This window comes from Euleptes europaea, chromosome 1 (assembly GCF_029931775.1).
Source record: "Euleptes europaea isolate rEulEur1 chromosome 1, rEulEur1.hap1, whole genome shotgun sequence".
Classification (NCBI taxonomy): Eukaryota; Metazoa; Chordata; class Lepidosauria; order Squamata; family Sphaerodactylidae; genus Euleptes; species Euleptes europaea.
This window is the reverse complement of record NC_079312.1, coordinates 71454034-71468890: the sequence shown is the minus strand read 5'-3', so window position 1 is coordinate 71468890 and position 14857 is coordinate 71454034.

Here is a 14857-nt window from a genome sequence, read left to right as displayed (position 1 = left end):
ATAGCCTCAGTTTAGTCATTGTAGCTTCTAGGGTCAGTTCAGGCTTGATTTGATCTAGAACCCGCTGATTTGGGTTTTTTTTGGCAGTCCAGGGTATCCATAACACTCTCCTCCAACACCACATCTCAAAGGAATCTACTTTCTTCCTATCCGCTTTCTTCATTGTCCAGCTCTCACACCCATACATAATAATAGTAATAAAAGTACATGTGTACTTGGAACTAAGTTCATAAGTCTTTGGAGGGGAGGGGCTTACTCTCAGCTTCCCACCTGTATGCCGGTCAGTAGGGCCAGCTGGTTTGGGTCAGGCTCTTGAAGCAGTTTCCACGATGCGGCAGAGCTGTGCTCTTGCCTGGCTTGAGTCCCCCCTCCCCAGTGGCTTTCGTGTCTTGCGGGATGCAAAGCTGCGGGTGAGTTCAGGTTGAACGGAGGAGAGGCGGGGAGCGGCTTGTTTTGCCTTTTTACCCAGTTCTGGTACAAACTTCCCTTGCAGCCTTTGGCCAGCTCAAACATACCTGTCTTGGCAGGCTTCAGAAAACAGTGGCAGCGAGAGTAGGGAGAAAGTGGAAGCAATTATGCAAAATTATGTATAGAATTTGCAGTGTTGCTGGGACTCCAGCCTCCTTTTAAAAAACCTATCTTCTGTGCTCTGCCCTGGATGTCATGACTACTCATCTTAGAGGTTGTCTTTGTTTGCTCCGAGGTGAAAAAAAACTGTATTCTGCACATCTTTTAGGCACATTCTCATTTTCACGCATGCACTTTCAATGCACTTTAACAGTTACTTGCAAGTGGATTTTGCCGTTTCACACAGTAAAATCCAGCTGCAAAGTGCATTGAAAGTGGATTGAAGTGTGTGTGAAAGCGCCCTCTCTGATGATGGTTTCACCTGCTTCAAAGCGAGATCTGCCATGCTTGATAGGGGTAGGCTGACCAATCTTTCCTTGAGACAAAAAACGGGACATTGGGATGGCAAAAACGGGACAGGGGTTATGTAATATTAGTGTAACCCGATTGGAACACTTTTTCTATGAGAATTTACCCAGCCATGCCTGCTTGCAGCATAAGAAATGTCAGAACTGAAGGAAACAAATGTTGGAAGTGTAATGCAGTGCAAAATGGGACAAAATTGAAATATAATAAAAACGGGACTGTCCTGTTCAAAACAGTTCGTATGGTCAGCTTAGATAGGGGATATCCTTGAAGGCTGGCAGGGAGTTTCTGTTAGAAGAGAATATAATGGTTTACCCCTTGAGATGGGTGGACTATGGAGAGCATGTAAAAATCATTGGCTTTCTTTTTCAACACAGTTGATAATGCTGGATTTCTGACTTAACTGTGTTCAGTGGCTTTGGCTCTGCTTAAGTCAGTCTGCTGTCTCTCATGTAGTCATTCCTCACCTTTGAAGATCAACAAAGGTTGTACTATGGACCAGGTGCAAACAAAGAGATGGTTGTCTGCATTTGGTTGCTGCTAGTCTGAGTAGACAATACTGACCTTGAGGAACCAATGGCCTGATTCAGTATAAGGCGGCAGCTTCATGTGTTCAACTGTGGAATTCTCTTGATCAAAGAGAGTTCCCCAGATCCACAATCATCTTATCAGAATTTGAGGCTAATGTCTTCCCTTTGATATGGATTTTGGTAAGTTTGAGAGGATTATTACTGTGTAAAATACCCACTCTTTTCTTATTTATTTTTAGCTCCTGCACTTGGACAGTAGTTTGGCAATAGAAAGGGCATCCTAAACACTGTGATTAAAAGAACAAGACAAAACTGGCAGCCTCTGGTTCAGTAAAACAGAAAAGGTACTCAGAAGTTACTGGATCCTTAAGCAGGAAAGGAAATAACTGGCTTAGCTCCAGCTCTTTTCTATCCAAGCTGAGCTATGGTTAAGAGGAGTCTAGGCAACTAGCCGGAAAGGGTTTGGGATTCATTTCCTGGTCTTCGCATGTAAGATCCCACCGTGACATCAATGCCAGTGATTCAATGGTTCCAAGTAATTACTGTCAGGCCGTTATCTCAGTTCCAGTGTTGCTTCTGTCTCCTGGCTGAACCGTCCTGATCTCAAGGACGACGCCACATTCCTAAGCCTGGGAACGCTCTCCTGGGAAAGTGTGTCTGATGTTTATGCTTTGTAATCTCTCGCCGTTACCATGCTTTATATTGCCAACTAGCTAGCAAGGCACCCATAGCTGACATCTTACTCTATAAGCACTGTATTGCCTATTTGACCAGTAAAAGCCATCTGCTTGGATTCTAAGTGTCTCTGTGGTGATTTCTGGTTCTTTGGGTCAGGAGCTTACAATTACAAGCACAATAATAAAAACACACAATTTCAGCAATGAAAATAAGATGACTCATGACTGTCATTTACATATTCCTCCCTGCTGACGAACAGTACACTTCCACAGTGGCCTCGTTTGCCTCAATTTTGTAAACTTCACAATTTTGTAAACTTCATGCATCTCCTCCCCTTCCTATCTTCTAAATTGCTGTGTGTCTGCTTGGATTATGGGAGAAGATGTAGGGGGGGCATTCCATAAGGTGGGGGCCACAGAACAGAATGTGTGTGGGCAGTTGTTGATGATGCGCGTTTGCAGGGCAGCACCTACAGAAAGCCTTGATCGGATGAGTTGAAGGTGTTGTGGTGGAACATAGGAGGAGAGACGGTTCTGCAGATATGAGGGGTCCAAGGACAGAAAGGGCTTTGTGAGTGGTAGCCATTACCTTGAATGGAACCCAGTAACTGATGGTCAGCTCAGTGGAGTGACTGAAGGATGGGAGTAATGTACTTGCTATACTTCGCTCCTGATAATAACCAAGTTGTGGCATGCTGCACCAGCTGAAGTCTCTGAGTTGACTCCGAGGGGAGTGTCGTGGTCTCTGTCACGTTGTAGGGCAAGATTAGCCCCTTTTTACCCACCACCTTGGGTAAAATCTAGCCCCCTCTCGTGGATTGCCTGCCAAACCTGGACTCTCCAATCAAGAGGTGTTAACACATCAAAGGACTAGAATGTGGTCCCTCCTAGTTGGAAAAGTTGCTCTCCCTCCCCTTCTCTCTCTCTTTCCCCCCCCTTCTCCCCTTCTTTCAAGCCACAGCAACGTCTGGGCTCCCTTCCATCACCATGCAAACACATTTTCACAGCAGATCTGGGACCAAGTGAATAGCTAAGGTTGGGGGCATTCCACATCTGGGGTGCAAAAAATGGAAAAGGCCCTACTTCTTGTATCAGCCCATCTAATCTTAGTTACTTCTGGCAGGCAAAGCAGGGCCTAAGATGATGACCTCAACTGGCCGGAATGTATGGCAGTAAGTGGCACTTCAAATATCCTGCTCCTAGATCATTTTGGGCTTTCAATGACAAAACAAGCACTGAGAATTGATCAAGCCAGCGCAAAGCAGCCGATGCAGCTGTCTTAGAAAAGGAATGTGATCTGTTCCTTATACAAAACATCAGTCAGCCATATGGCTGCTGCATTTTTGTACCAATTTCAGTTTCTGAGCTGTCTTCAAGGGCTACTCCTTGTAAAGTGCATCAGAGAAGTCCAGCATAGATATGATCTGTATGCAGATAATTATGGCAAAATTTCACCACTCAAGGAAAAGCAATTGGTGATGCACCAGCTAAAACTGGTGAAAGGGCGGTCGGTGAACAACTCGAGGATTTCCTGGATGAAGAGAACTATTTGGATCCTTTCTATTCCGGCTTCGTGCCTTGATATGGGACTCAAACATTTGATTGCCCTGGTGGTGACCTTCATTGGGAGATGGTAGAGTATGCCCTATTGATTCTCCTGGACCTTTTAGTAGCTTTCAGTACCATCAATCATGGTATCTTTCTGAACTACCTTTCAGGATTGGAACAAGGGGGGGGGGGTTACCGCACTTTGTATTCCCAGCGATGTATTAAGAGTTTGAAAATGTTATAAAAAACACCGCTTTAAAAGGGTTTTTGGATACCACGGCTTATAAATGGTTGGAAGACGTCTTCACAGCTAAAGGGGCCAAACAAAGTGCAAACAGTATTTTTTATAACGTTTTCAAACTCTTAATACATTGGTGGGAATACACAGAAAGTGCAAACAGTATTTTTTATAACATTTTCAAACTCTTAATACATCGCTGGGAATACAAGTGCGATAACCCCCTGGGAGGCACTGTTTTGTGGTGATTTTGGTCCTACTTGGAAGGTAGGTTTCAGAAGGCAGTGCTGAAGGAGTGCTCTTAGCTCCTTGGCCTTTGGAGTCCCACAGAGTCCCATCTCTTGACCCCCATGCTCTTTGACAAGTATATGAAACTTCTGGGTGAGGTCATCTGGATATTTGGACTGGGCTGTTGCCAATATGAGGATGACACTCAGCTCTATCTCATGCTTCCAAAAGATCCCAGGGTGGCTGTGGAAACCCTGAACCAGTGCCTGACCAGTTACTGACCAGGTATTTAAGGTGTCTCCTGTTCTGGATGGGGTTGAACTCCCCGAAGGACAAAGTTTGTAGATTGGGGATACTGCTATACCCAGACCGACTGCTGCATAAGCAGGTGGTGGCTGTGGCTAGGAGTGCCTATTGCCATCTTTGGTTAGCCACCTGCAGCCTTCCCTGGGGTAGAAAAGGTCTGGGCACTGTGGTGCATGCCACCTGGTAACATAGGTGTGTGTAAAGTGCTGTCAAGTTGCAGCCTACTTACGGCGACCTCTTTTGGGGTTTTCAAGGCAAGAGACTAGCAGAGGTGGTTTGCCATTGTCTTCCTCTACATAGCAACCCTGGTATTCCTTTATGGTCTCCCATCCAAATACGAACCAGGGCTGACCCTGCTTAGCTTACAAGATCTGACAAGATGAGGCCATACCATACTGCCTTCCCTCCTGGTAATACCAGCTCCCAATTTGTTTTTGGGCCCAATTCAAGACTCTAGTGCAGACCTTTAAAGCCCTATACAGTTTGGGATCAGCACGCCTAAAGGACCACCTACTTGAACACAAGCTTGCCTGACCACTACGATCACCTGAGACCCTGCTTTGAGTGCCCCTGTTTCCTGTTAGATGTGTGGTAACTCAAGAGGTGGGTGTCTTAGTCATGGCACCAAAATTGTGTCACTCATTCCCCAGGGATATTTATTTATCCCCTTCGATCACTGTCTTCCACCAGCACATGAAGACTAAAAAAAAAAGTGGTCTGTTGTTCCCACCTCTTCCTCCTGCCCTGTATTCATCTTGAAAATCAGGCCTGAAATCATACTGATATCTGCCTAAATAATCTGTATTCTCCAAGAATGGATGGTGGTACCAACCAGTGCACTTTGTCTGTCTCTCTCTCTCTCTCTCTCTCTCTCTCTCACACACACACACACACACACTCGAGACCAAATCAAGCATGTGCCTGCTATCTGTATAAGGATCAGAATATTCTGGGACAGCTCCATGGTTATCATTGTGGCTGTGAAGCCCTGACCCATTCCCCAAAGAATAGCCTCAGGATGAAGCTCCCAAGGACGAATAACCTTGGGATCCTCAATGCCAAGAATTGTTTGTCAGCTCAGGCAAGATAAGATACACATGCCCAGAACTGGGACTCTGCCTCTTCCAGAAACTGCCATTTCTTTTTATGCAGGCACCCACCTGCTCCTTCCCTCCAGTCAGGTAAGAAGCTCAGCTGTTCCAAGCCCTGATGGGCACTGAAAAGCATCTCCTGACACCCAAACAGTGCAATCCTAAGGAGAATTACTCCAGTCTAAACCCATTCATTTCAAAGGGCTTAGACTGGAGTAACTGCATAGGATTGTGCTGAAAGACTGTTCCTATGGCTATTTTGACACATTACTGTTCCTTTTGTGGTGCATGACAGACAGGCACAGTAATTAGAACCCAAGCTCAGTACCATATAGTAAAAGACGAGCAACATAAAAGTTTTTTTAAAAAAACCTGTTTTAAGAGTTGTGTACCCTCGAGTTTCCCCCAACAGGAAAAAAACAACAACATGAGGGTATAAGAGTAAAAGCTGTTTGGGCTGGTAACTTTTTGGCAGTAAAATGGAATGAGAGGAAAGAAGAAGAGTTGGTTTTTATATGCTGACTTTCTCCACCGCTTAAGGAAGAATCAAACCGGATTACAATCACCTTCCCTTCCTCTCCCCACAACAGCCACCCTGTGAGGTAGGTGGGGCTCAGAGAGTTCAGAGAGAACTCTGACTGGCCCAAGGTCACCCAGCTGTCTTCATGTGTAGGTGTGGGGAAACAAGTCCAGTTCACCAGATTAGCCTCCGCCGCTCATGTGGAGGAGTGGTGAATCAAACCCGATTCTCCAGATCAGAATCCACTGCTCCAGTCCAAACCACTGCTCTTAACCACTACACCACACTGTCTCCCTGGGCTACCTCTTAATATCACAGTGCCCAATGGCCAAATCCTGTTGAAATAAACTGGAGAAAATCATGGAACTACACACCTTGTGTAATTGTAAGATTACCAAGGCCATGCCCTCAATTCTCAGCCATGAATGTAATGGTAGTGCTTTTTATCTGACTTGGGCTTAGGTTTATCATTGACCTAGTACGTGTGTAGCAGATTTATGAAATAAGGAATCTTTAGTGGGTGATTATAAAGAGAACTGCTAGTCTGAAAGAAGAGTCTGACCTACTTTTTGTTGGTAGGAGACCTTTCCCTTCCCCCCTTTTCTTCTTTTAACATGTCTTCTTTTATTGCCTGTAAATGGGCAACCTTTTAATGAGAAGCCTAGTACATCTTCCACCCTGAACACAAATGCAGGCCACCAGCCAACTAAAATGTTCCTATGAATGTTTACTCATAGGAAAACCTCGTTGTATTCAGGGGGCTTACTCTCATGTAAGCCTGCATAGGATTGCAGCCTCTGTAGGACTTGCCTCTTTGCATGTTTTCGTGCAACATGGTGGTGTTACAGAACTACAGTTTAAGGGGGCTCTTCTTCAATCACACAAGTTGCTTTCTTGTCCCATCTTAGCTAATGTTACAATTTCCTTATATGTAGTAAGTCAGCTCAGTATGTTTCTGGGTATTTTAAGAAACAATTTGGCATTCTCTGTTCTCCTGATGCTTTCAAAGTTTTTTTTTTCCTGTAGCGGAGTATGAGGAACATTGTGAGACTGAACATTTCTGCTTTTATCAGATGCACATGCAGCTGTGGCCAGGGACTGCAGCAGCTGCAGACCCATTAAAAACCCTCTCACATGAACACATGAAGCTGCCATATACTGAATCAGACCCTTGGTCCATCGAAGTCAGTATTGTCTACTCAGAGCAGCAGCGGCTCTCCAGGGTCTCAGGCAAGGGTCTTTCACATCACCTACTTGCCTAGCCCCTTTAACTGGAGATGCCGGGGATTGAACCTGGGACCTTCTACTAAAGCGCTTGACGCTTTGCTACTCTCAGTCAGATCAGTAGAGATGGGACACAACTGTGCTGTGGTGAACATCACCTGTTTTTCCAGTCACATGCCTCTTTGAAGCAGGCAAACAGCCCGGCCCGCTTAAAATGTTGTTCTATCAATTCTATCACATTTGTGCCCTCCCCTTTGGGCAAGACAATCCTCAGAGACAATTTCAGCCCCTTTAATGCTTGTTGCAGCAGGAGCCAGGTGACCTAAGAAGGGAGGATGCTGAGCTTTTTATCTGAAGGTTTTATGTACTAATCTTCCCCAAGTAATCAGTGAACATGAGGCAGTAGTAATTATTTTTACAGTGCAGTTTGCCATTCAGAGTCTTTGCCTTAGATGTGGAAATCTCTAGCGGGTGGGTGAAGACTCAGGAGAGACCTGTGAATTTGTGTAGGTTTCGGGAATACAGGGCCGCTTGTATCCCCTTATGGTGCATTATACATCCTATGCTATCAAAGGTATAAGTGGATGTAGCTCATCGAGAATACCCGTAGCATGTTGGAATGTCCAGTAACAAAAGCCATGTAATAGCTTTTATTAGGACTGACTGAAATGACGCAAAACATTGTGTAAGCTTTTGAGTTCTTCAGAAGTCTGAATCAGGAAGGATGTTTAGGTGCATGGGAGGTGGGGGGGGGAGAAAAGACATCTCTTTCAGGCTTTTATTAAGTATTAAGGCCTCTTTGGCTTGCATACTGCTTTGTGTCATTTTGGTTGCTCCTGATAAAAAGTATTGCATGGTTCTTGTGTTTGGACTTTGCTTTGGACCAGGGCAACTACCTGCAACCTCCTTCTCCCTGGAATATCCAGTGCTTCAGTTATGTAACTTCGTTCTGTCTTCTAAAGCAGTTTCTCAGCCTGTGGGTTGGTACCTGAAATTGGGTCACAAAGCCTCTGAAATTGGGTCACAGCCCAGCCCTCCCTAATGACCAACCCTGCCCATTCCATTGCATTTTGAAAACCGAGATCTGACCCTGGAAACAGTACCTTCCGTGCCATACATTAGTTGGTATTTTTTCTTCACTGCATATACAGTACATGTTGATCAAGTAAAACGTGTCCTGATGGTTACTAGAGTGAATTTCTTAGAATCTTAGGGAAGATTAGAGGGAGTAATGTAAAAGGAGAGGGTGGCCAAAGCCTGGAATGTAACCTCCACATGCAAAGGCTGTGTATGTTGGAATACCCTTAACTGGGGTTCATCATGGGGGCTGCTGTGCCCCTTGTTTGATGTTTGTTGGTTTCTCAAAAACATCCAGTCAGCCACTGTGGAAAATGCAATCCCAAACTAGCCAGGGGGGGCAAAGATGTTCGGGCCAGCCCTGGCTCGGTCACCATACAAAGTAAATTTGGACTTGTGGGTCACCATACCGAAAAGGTTGGGAACCACTGTTCAAGAAAACAACACAACAGCATGGGATTGTTGATCCGAGCAGTTTGAGGGCAAGTAGTTCATAAAGCAATCAGGTGTGAAAGAATAATAAAAATAACTAGTTTGGCCGACAGTGAGTAGGTCCCATCTATACTCTAGTCCTGAGGATTAGAGGCTCAGAGAGATTAGGAATGTGACACATATTAGACTGAAGTAAATAAGTCTAACTGCATTTTGCATCTTTGTGGCTTCACTTTGCATCACTTGCTGGCTTCCCACTAATACCAGAAAGACACATAATTTGCTTGTGAACAACATGTGGTTGTGGGTATGATGCATTATGGCTTTCTGTTTGTACAAAGACAAGGTTTCACAAGTCACTCATTGGGTTGTGTCAGTGCCAGAAGAGTACAACAGTGACCAAATGATAAAATGGATCCTTCATGTCTTATCCCAAACTAGATTTTTTAAAAGAAAAAATACATAATTTGTAGGCCATGTGTCATGTGGAGAGAAAGCGGTATGGTATAGCCTGATCTAATCAGATCTAGGAAGCTAAGCAGTGTCAGTACTTGGAAGGGAGACCTCCAAGGAAGACTCTGCAGAGGAAGGCAATGGCAAACCACATCTGTTTCTCACTCGCCTTGAAAACCCCTTGTTAGGGTTGTCGTAAGTTGGCTGTGACTTGTCGGCAATTTATATGACACAGGCCATGTGTGGTCTTGTGTCTTGTCAAAATTATTGGGATGGATTCCATGGATTCATTCTGCTAACAGTAGCACTTTCCTGTGATGCAAGAAGTCCTTTGCTAAGACAACAGGTCCTCTGGTGGAAGAACTGCTTACATCAGGTCAAGTCTTCTGGCGCAGGAGGAAAGTGCCAATGTTAACAGAACGGATCCAAAGGATATTATTTATATTAAAATATGTATATTCTAAATTTTGATTTTATGAAATCACCAAGATGGCTAACAAATACACAATTACATGTAAAATATAAGCAAAAAAAGACTCATTATAGTAGAGCATAATTATTAATTCCAAAGAAAGGAAAAGAAACTGACAGCAAAATAAAACATGGCAGCAGCAAAGCAGTTTTCTCAAGATGTCAAAGGCAAACTTTGAAAAGCTCTGCTTTTTGCATGGCAGCACTGAAACACCAGTAGGAAAGACATTCATGGCAAGTTTTATTACAATGGATCCGTTTGTCCTGGCCCCCTTTCCTGTTCAAATGAAACACAGGGCAGGATTGGCAGGGCTGGAGAGATGCCAACTAACTGGAGAGGATTTATGGAGGTCTACTTAAGGGAGTTCTGCCCCTCTCATGTAGAGAGCTCTTTGTGTTAAGTTTGGATTGTATAAGAATAAGTGGTCCTTTAGATGGCCTGGGCCCCAGCTGTTTAGAGCCGTATAGATTTAGATCAGCATTTTGAAGTAGGTCAGAAAAACTGGTAGCAAATGACAATGTCATAAAATTGGAACAAACCTGCTGCTGTGTTGTGTAATAAATACTCTTTAAACACAGAATGCTCCCGCATAGAGCATACTATAGTAGTCTAATGTGGCTGTGCCCTGACCTGGATGGCCCAGGCTAGCCTGATCTCGTCAGATCTCAGAAGCTAAGCAGGGTCAGCCCTGGTTAGTATTTGGATGGGAGACCACCAAGGAAGACCAGGGTTGCTGTGCAGAGGAAGGCAGTGGCAAACCACCTGTGTTAGTCTCTTGCCATGAAACCCCCCCAAAAAAGGGGTCGCCATAAATTGGCTGCGACTTGACAGCACTTTACACACACACACACACACAATGTGGCTGTAACTGTGGCATTATTGACAAAACCCTTCTTTTTAGCATGAAAATTAGTACTTCATTAAGCAGGTACTGACTTTACTGTATGAATACATTTGGTTTAATTTATACAAGTATCTTATAGCACCGTACTGCTCATACCAGTCTTCATCATTCACTTAGTTTATTTCCCCTATTAAAACCATGTGGAGAGTTTGGCTAGCCATGTATCTAAATCTGAAGCTGGCCCCAGAGTACAGATTGGATATTTTATACAACAAAAGAAGGTACAGATGCGGAAGGTGTTTCTGCAGACTGGGTGAGCTCTGGGTTTGCTAAAAAATCTATATAAATAAAAATGTAAATGTTCATTCAAAATCTTAAATCTCCAAAAGTTCTTCACCGATTGCTTTGAAATTTTGACACAACGTTGCATTCGAATACACGCATGCTTTTATATACCTTTGACAGGTAAAAACCTGCTTATTTTACCAGTGACAGGTTAAAACATGCTTTTTTAAAAAACATCGCCATCTGTTGGCCGTTAAAGCAACACACGCTATACTAAATAGCCTCCCCTTTTGGTGTACTCATCTTCCTTTACCATAACATTCCTGGCTACAGGCCTGCATCTCCATAATATAATTAAATAGCAGAAATATATTGGAAGAATTCAATGTTGTTTCAGCCATCATACACAGGATCAAGGCTGGAGATGGGCAAGCTCCCTGTCTCTCCTTGGATTCAAGTCAGCCTCATGCAGATCATGAATCTAAGAGCCAAATTATGAATGTCCTTTCCTCCCAGTTCAATGGTGCTCACTCTCTCAAGTACATTCACTGGTTTTGCACTTTCACTTACTTTCATATTTAGGAGAAGCTAAGGCAGATCAAGGAAAGGGAAACATTTGGGTTTCCTATCAAAGTCAAGCCTTGATTATCTTTTCCTCCATATTCCTCCCTTGCCCATATTCCAGCAGGATCTCTCTAATATTCATGCATTAAAGGGCAAGCAAAGGAAAGGGAGGCTATCAGATTTCTTGCCAGAAAGAAAAGCTCCCATCTCCTGTGCATAATGTGCACACATGAAAAGGACTGCTTTACAGTTATTTATCAGAAGAGCTCTTAAGTAAGTGTTAGCTGTCCTTGTAATACTCGAGTGTGGCACAGTTGAGTTTCAAGCTAGAATGTCATATGATCAGCGGCATCTCCATTTGTTGGACCTGCATATAAAATTAGCTGCCATGAACCTGTATTTAATTATTTGATTCTAATACACTCCATCTCACCATGAGCTTTCATGGACCTCAGAAAAACAGTTCGCAGAATCACAGAGTTGGAAGGTACCACCAGGGTCATCGTCCAACCCCCTGCACAATGCAGGAAATTCACAACTACCTCCCCCCCACATCCCCAGTGACCCCTACTCCAAGGCCAGAAGATGGCAACAAATAGAAATCAGCTTCTTAACTTTTCATAACAGTTCTATTACTTTTCTTCACTTTATGTAGAAGACAAAGAAATCTGAGGCAAGCAAAAGGAGTGGTTCAAAAGAGGTTGTGTACAAAGGTCTTGCCATCTTGTTGCGGGGGCAAATGTGGTTGGGATGCTCTCAGACTGGACCAAAAATCCACAAACATTATGCTTGACGTCAAGTCCTAGCTAGCTAGCTAGATTTTATTCCTCGGTTTACTTGCATGAGACCAAAGAAGTGGCAAACTGCAACTATAAAATCTTGACCGAACCTTTCAAAGGTGAAGATGTCCTCATTCCTCACATTCCTATGATTCCAACGGATATGCCATTTCAATTTAAGAGATTGCAATTCCCAATTCGATTGGTGTTTGCAATCACCATCAACAAAGCTCAGAGCCAATCTTTAGAATTGTGCGGTTTAGATCTAGACAAGGATTGCTTCTCACATGGACAATTATATGTTGCGTGTTCTAGAGTCGGCAAACCAGACAATCTCTATATCTGCACAGACAATGGAACCACAAAAAATATTGTATACCCACAAGCATTGTGAAATTAAACATATCAGAAACGTGCGCTTTCTCTTTTCTTTCTTTTCCATTTAACCAGACTGGGCCACAGCAACGTGTGGCCGGGTACAGCTAGTCTTAAATAAAAAAGGGCAAGTTAAGGAAAACAACAAGATCACAGTAGCCGTTTTGGATTGCTTAGGTAATCTAAAATGATTGCCGCACTTTCAGTTTGGAGATGAGTTGTGGGGGCGGGGGAGTTGGCAGGCTGGATGGGGAGGAGTGAAGCCAGAGAGAGGGAGCAAAGAAAAAGGGAGCCAAAGGGGGGGGGGCTGGAGGTAGGAAGCAAACAGAAAATTGGGAAGCTGCTAGGGGGAGGAAAGATGGGCGGGAGGCGAATTGGCAGAAGTAGGTTATGGAACAGGGAGGTGGGACTGGGAGGGAAGAAGGAGAGTTGGTTTTTATATGCCGACTTTCTCTTCCACTTAAGGAAGAATCAAACCGGCTTACAATCACCTTCCCTTTCTCTCCCCACAACAGACACCCTGTGAGGTAGATGGGGCTGAGAGCGTGTGACTAGCCCAAGGTCGCCCAGCAGGCTTCATGTGTAGGAGTGGGGAAACAAATCCAGTTCGCCAGTTTAGTGTCTGCCGCTCATGTGGAGGAGTGGGGAATCAAACCTGGTTCTCCAGATTACATGAAGCTGCCTTATACTGAATCAGACCCTTGGTTCATCATAGTCAATATTGTCTACTCAAACTGGCAGCGGCTCTCCAGGGTCTCAGGCAGAGGTCTTTCTCACCACCTGGTATTTTTAACTGGAGATGGCGGGGATCAAACCTGGGACTGTCTGCATGCAAAGCAGAGGCTCTTCCACTGAGCCACAGTCCACCACTCCAAACTGCTGCTCTTAACCACTACACCACGAAGGAAGGAAGTAGGGAAAGGGAACAAGGAAACATAAGTGTCTTGGAAATCTACACCATCGAGGAACAAACCACAGTATAATAAAACATCATCAACTGCAGACATATCCTATAGTATTTCTAGTACCTTCTGTTGATTCAAATGAGAGAATTTACTCACACTGTGTTTAACCATGGTCATATTGAAATTCAAATTTCAATATAAAAACCAAACAAGGAATAAAAAATAAAATATCAGAACTGTTACCCACATTTCAATCTGCATATATGATTCCCAGAACCTTAAAATGTAATGTTAACTTGGAATCCACCCCTAATATATTTCCAAATATTATCATTCCAGTCTTAACATACACCTGCAGGGTTGCTTTTGTTTTTAGTTTTTCTTTTGAAACAACATTTTCATACACACCTTCTTGTAGGAGGTTTACATTACAAGCCTATGCAGTGTTACTCCAACTTAAGCCCTTTGAAGCCAACAGGCTTAGACTAGAGTAAGGCCGAAAGTCTGCACAGGGTTGGTTTCTGTTGAGTTTTACACACTTGACGTTTATGATACTTTCCTTTGTTAATTGCTAGCTTAATTAGATCACAGCGCAAGATATGGAGTTGCCTGATGAGGAAATGTAATTTGAAGATGTTCATCACTGCTCATGACCATGTGCCTGCTGGAAGAAGAACAGATGAGTTTAAGCAGATGAAGCTGCCCAAGGTGATCACATGGCCAAGCAAACCCTGATGTAGCTGAACTCAAAAGCACTGGCTGGGTTTCAACTTGACCCTTGCGACACAACTTGCTGCAACTATCTCTTGCACAAACCCAGCTGAAAGGAGCGGAGTTGTGCAAAGGCTCTGCCCTTCAGCAGTCCCATTCAACTCTCAAAGGGTTCGCAAAAGGAGAGATTCTGGAGAATTCTTCTCTGTTCCTGATCAAGAAGCAGAGGAATCTCTTTTCCTTCTGGCCCTTTTCGACGGACGTCATTTCTCTGTTGCTCCTGCCTATTCAAGAGAAGCGTGTGCTTGGTACACTCAGAGTACATTGGTGTATGCTTTGCCTCAGTGCCCCCGTTCATGACGCACTTCGCACAGCCCTTGGCTTCCTAAGAGCCCAGAAAATGCTTCTTTCAACAATTTGGTGAGACATGGACCAGATAATTTCCCCCATGGCCTTTGAGAAGATTTTGACTGTGGCCTAATTAATTACACAGAGCTTCATAAGTGAATCCTTTCTAAGCTCTTAAAGTATTGCAGTTGCAATGACCTGTTTTTTATCTGCCCTATCATGTTACATCAGTTGCTTAGAAGGCAACTGAATATATAAGTAACATATTAACCACGTTTATGCAGTTGTGCCTACTCAACCTGACTTGGGTGAAGTAG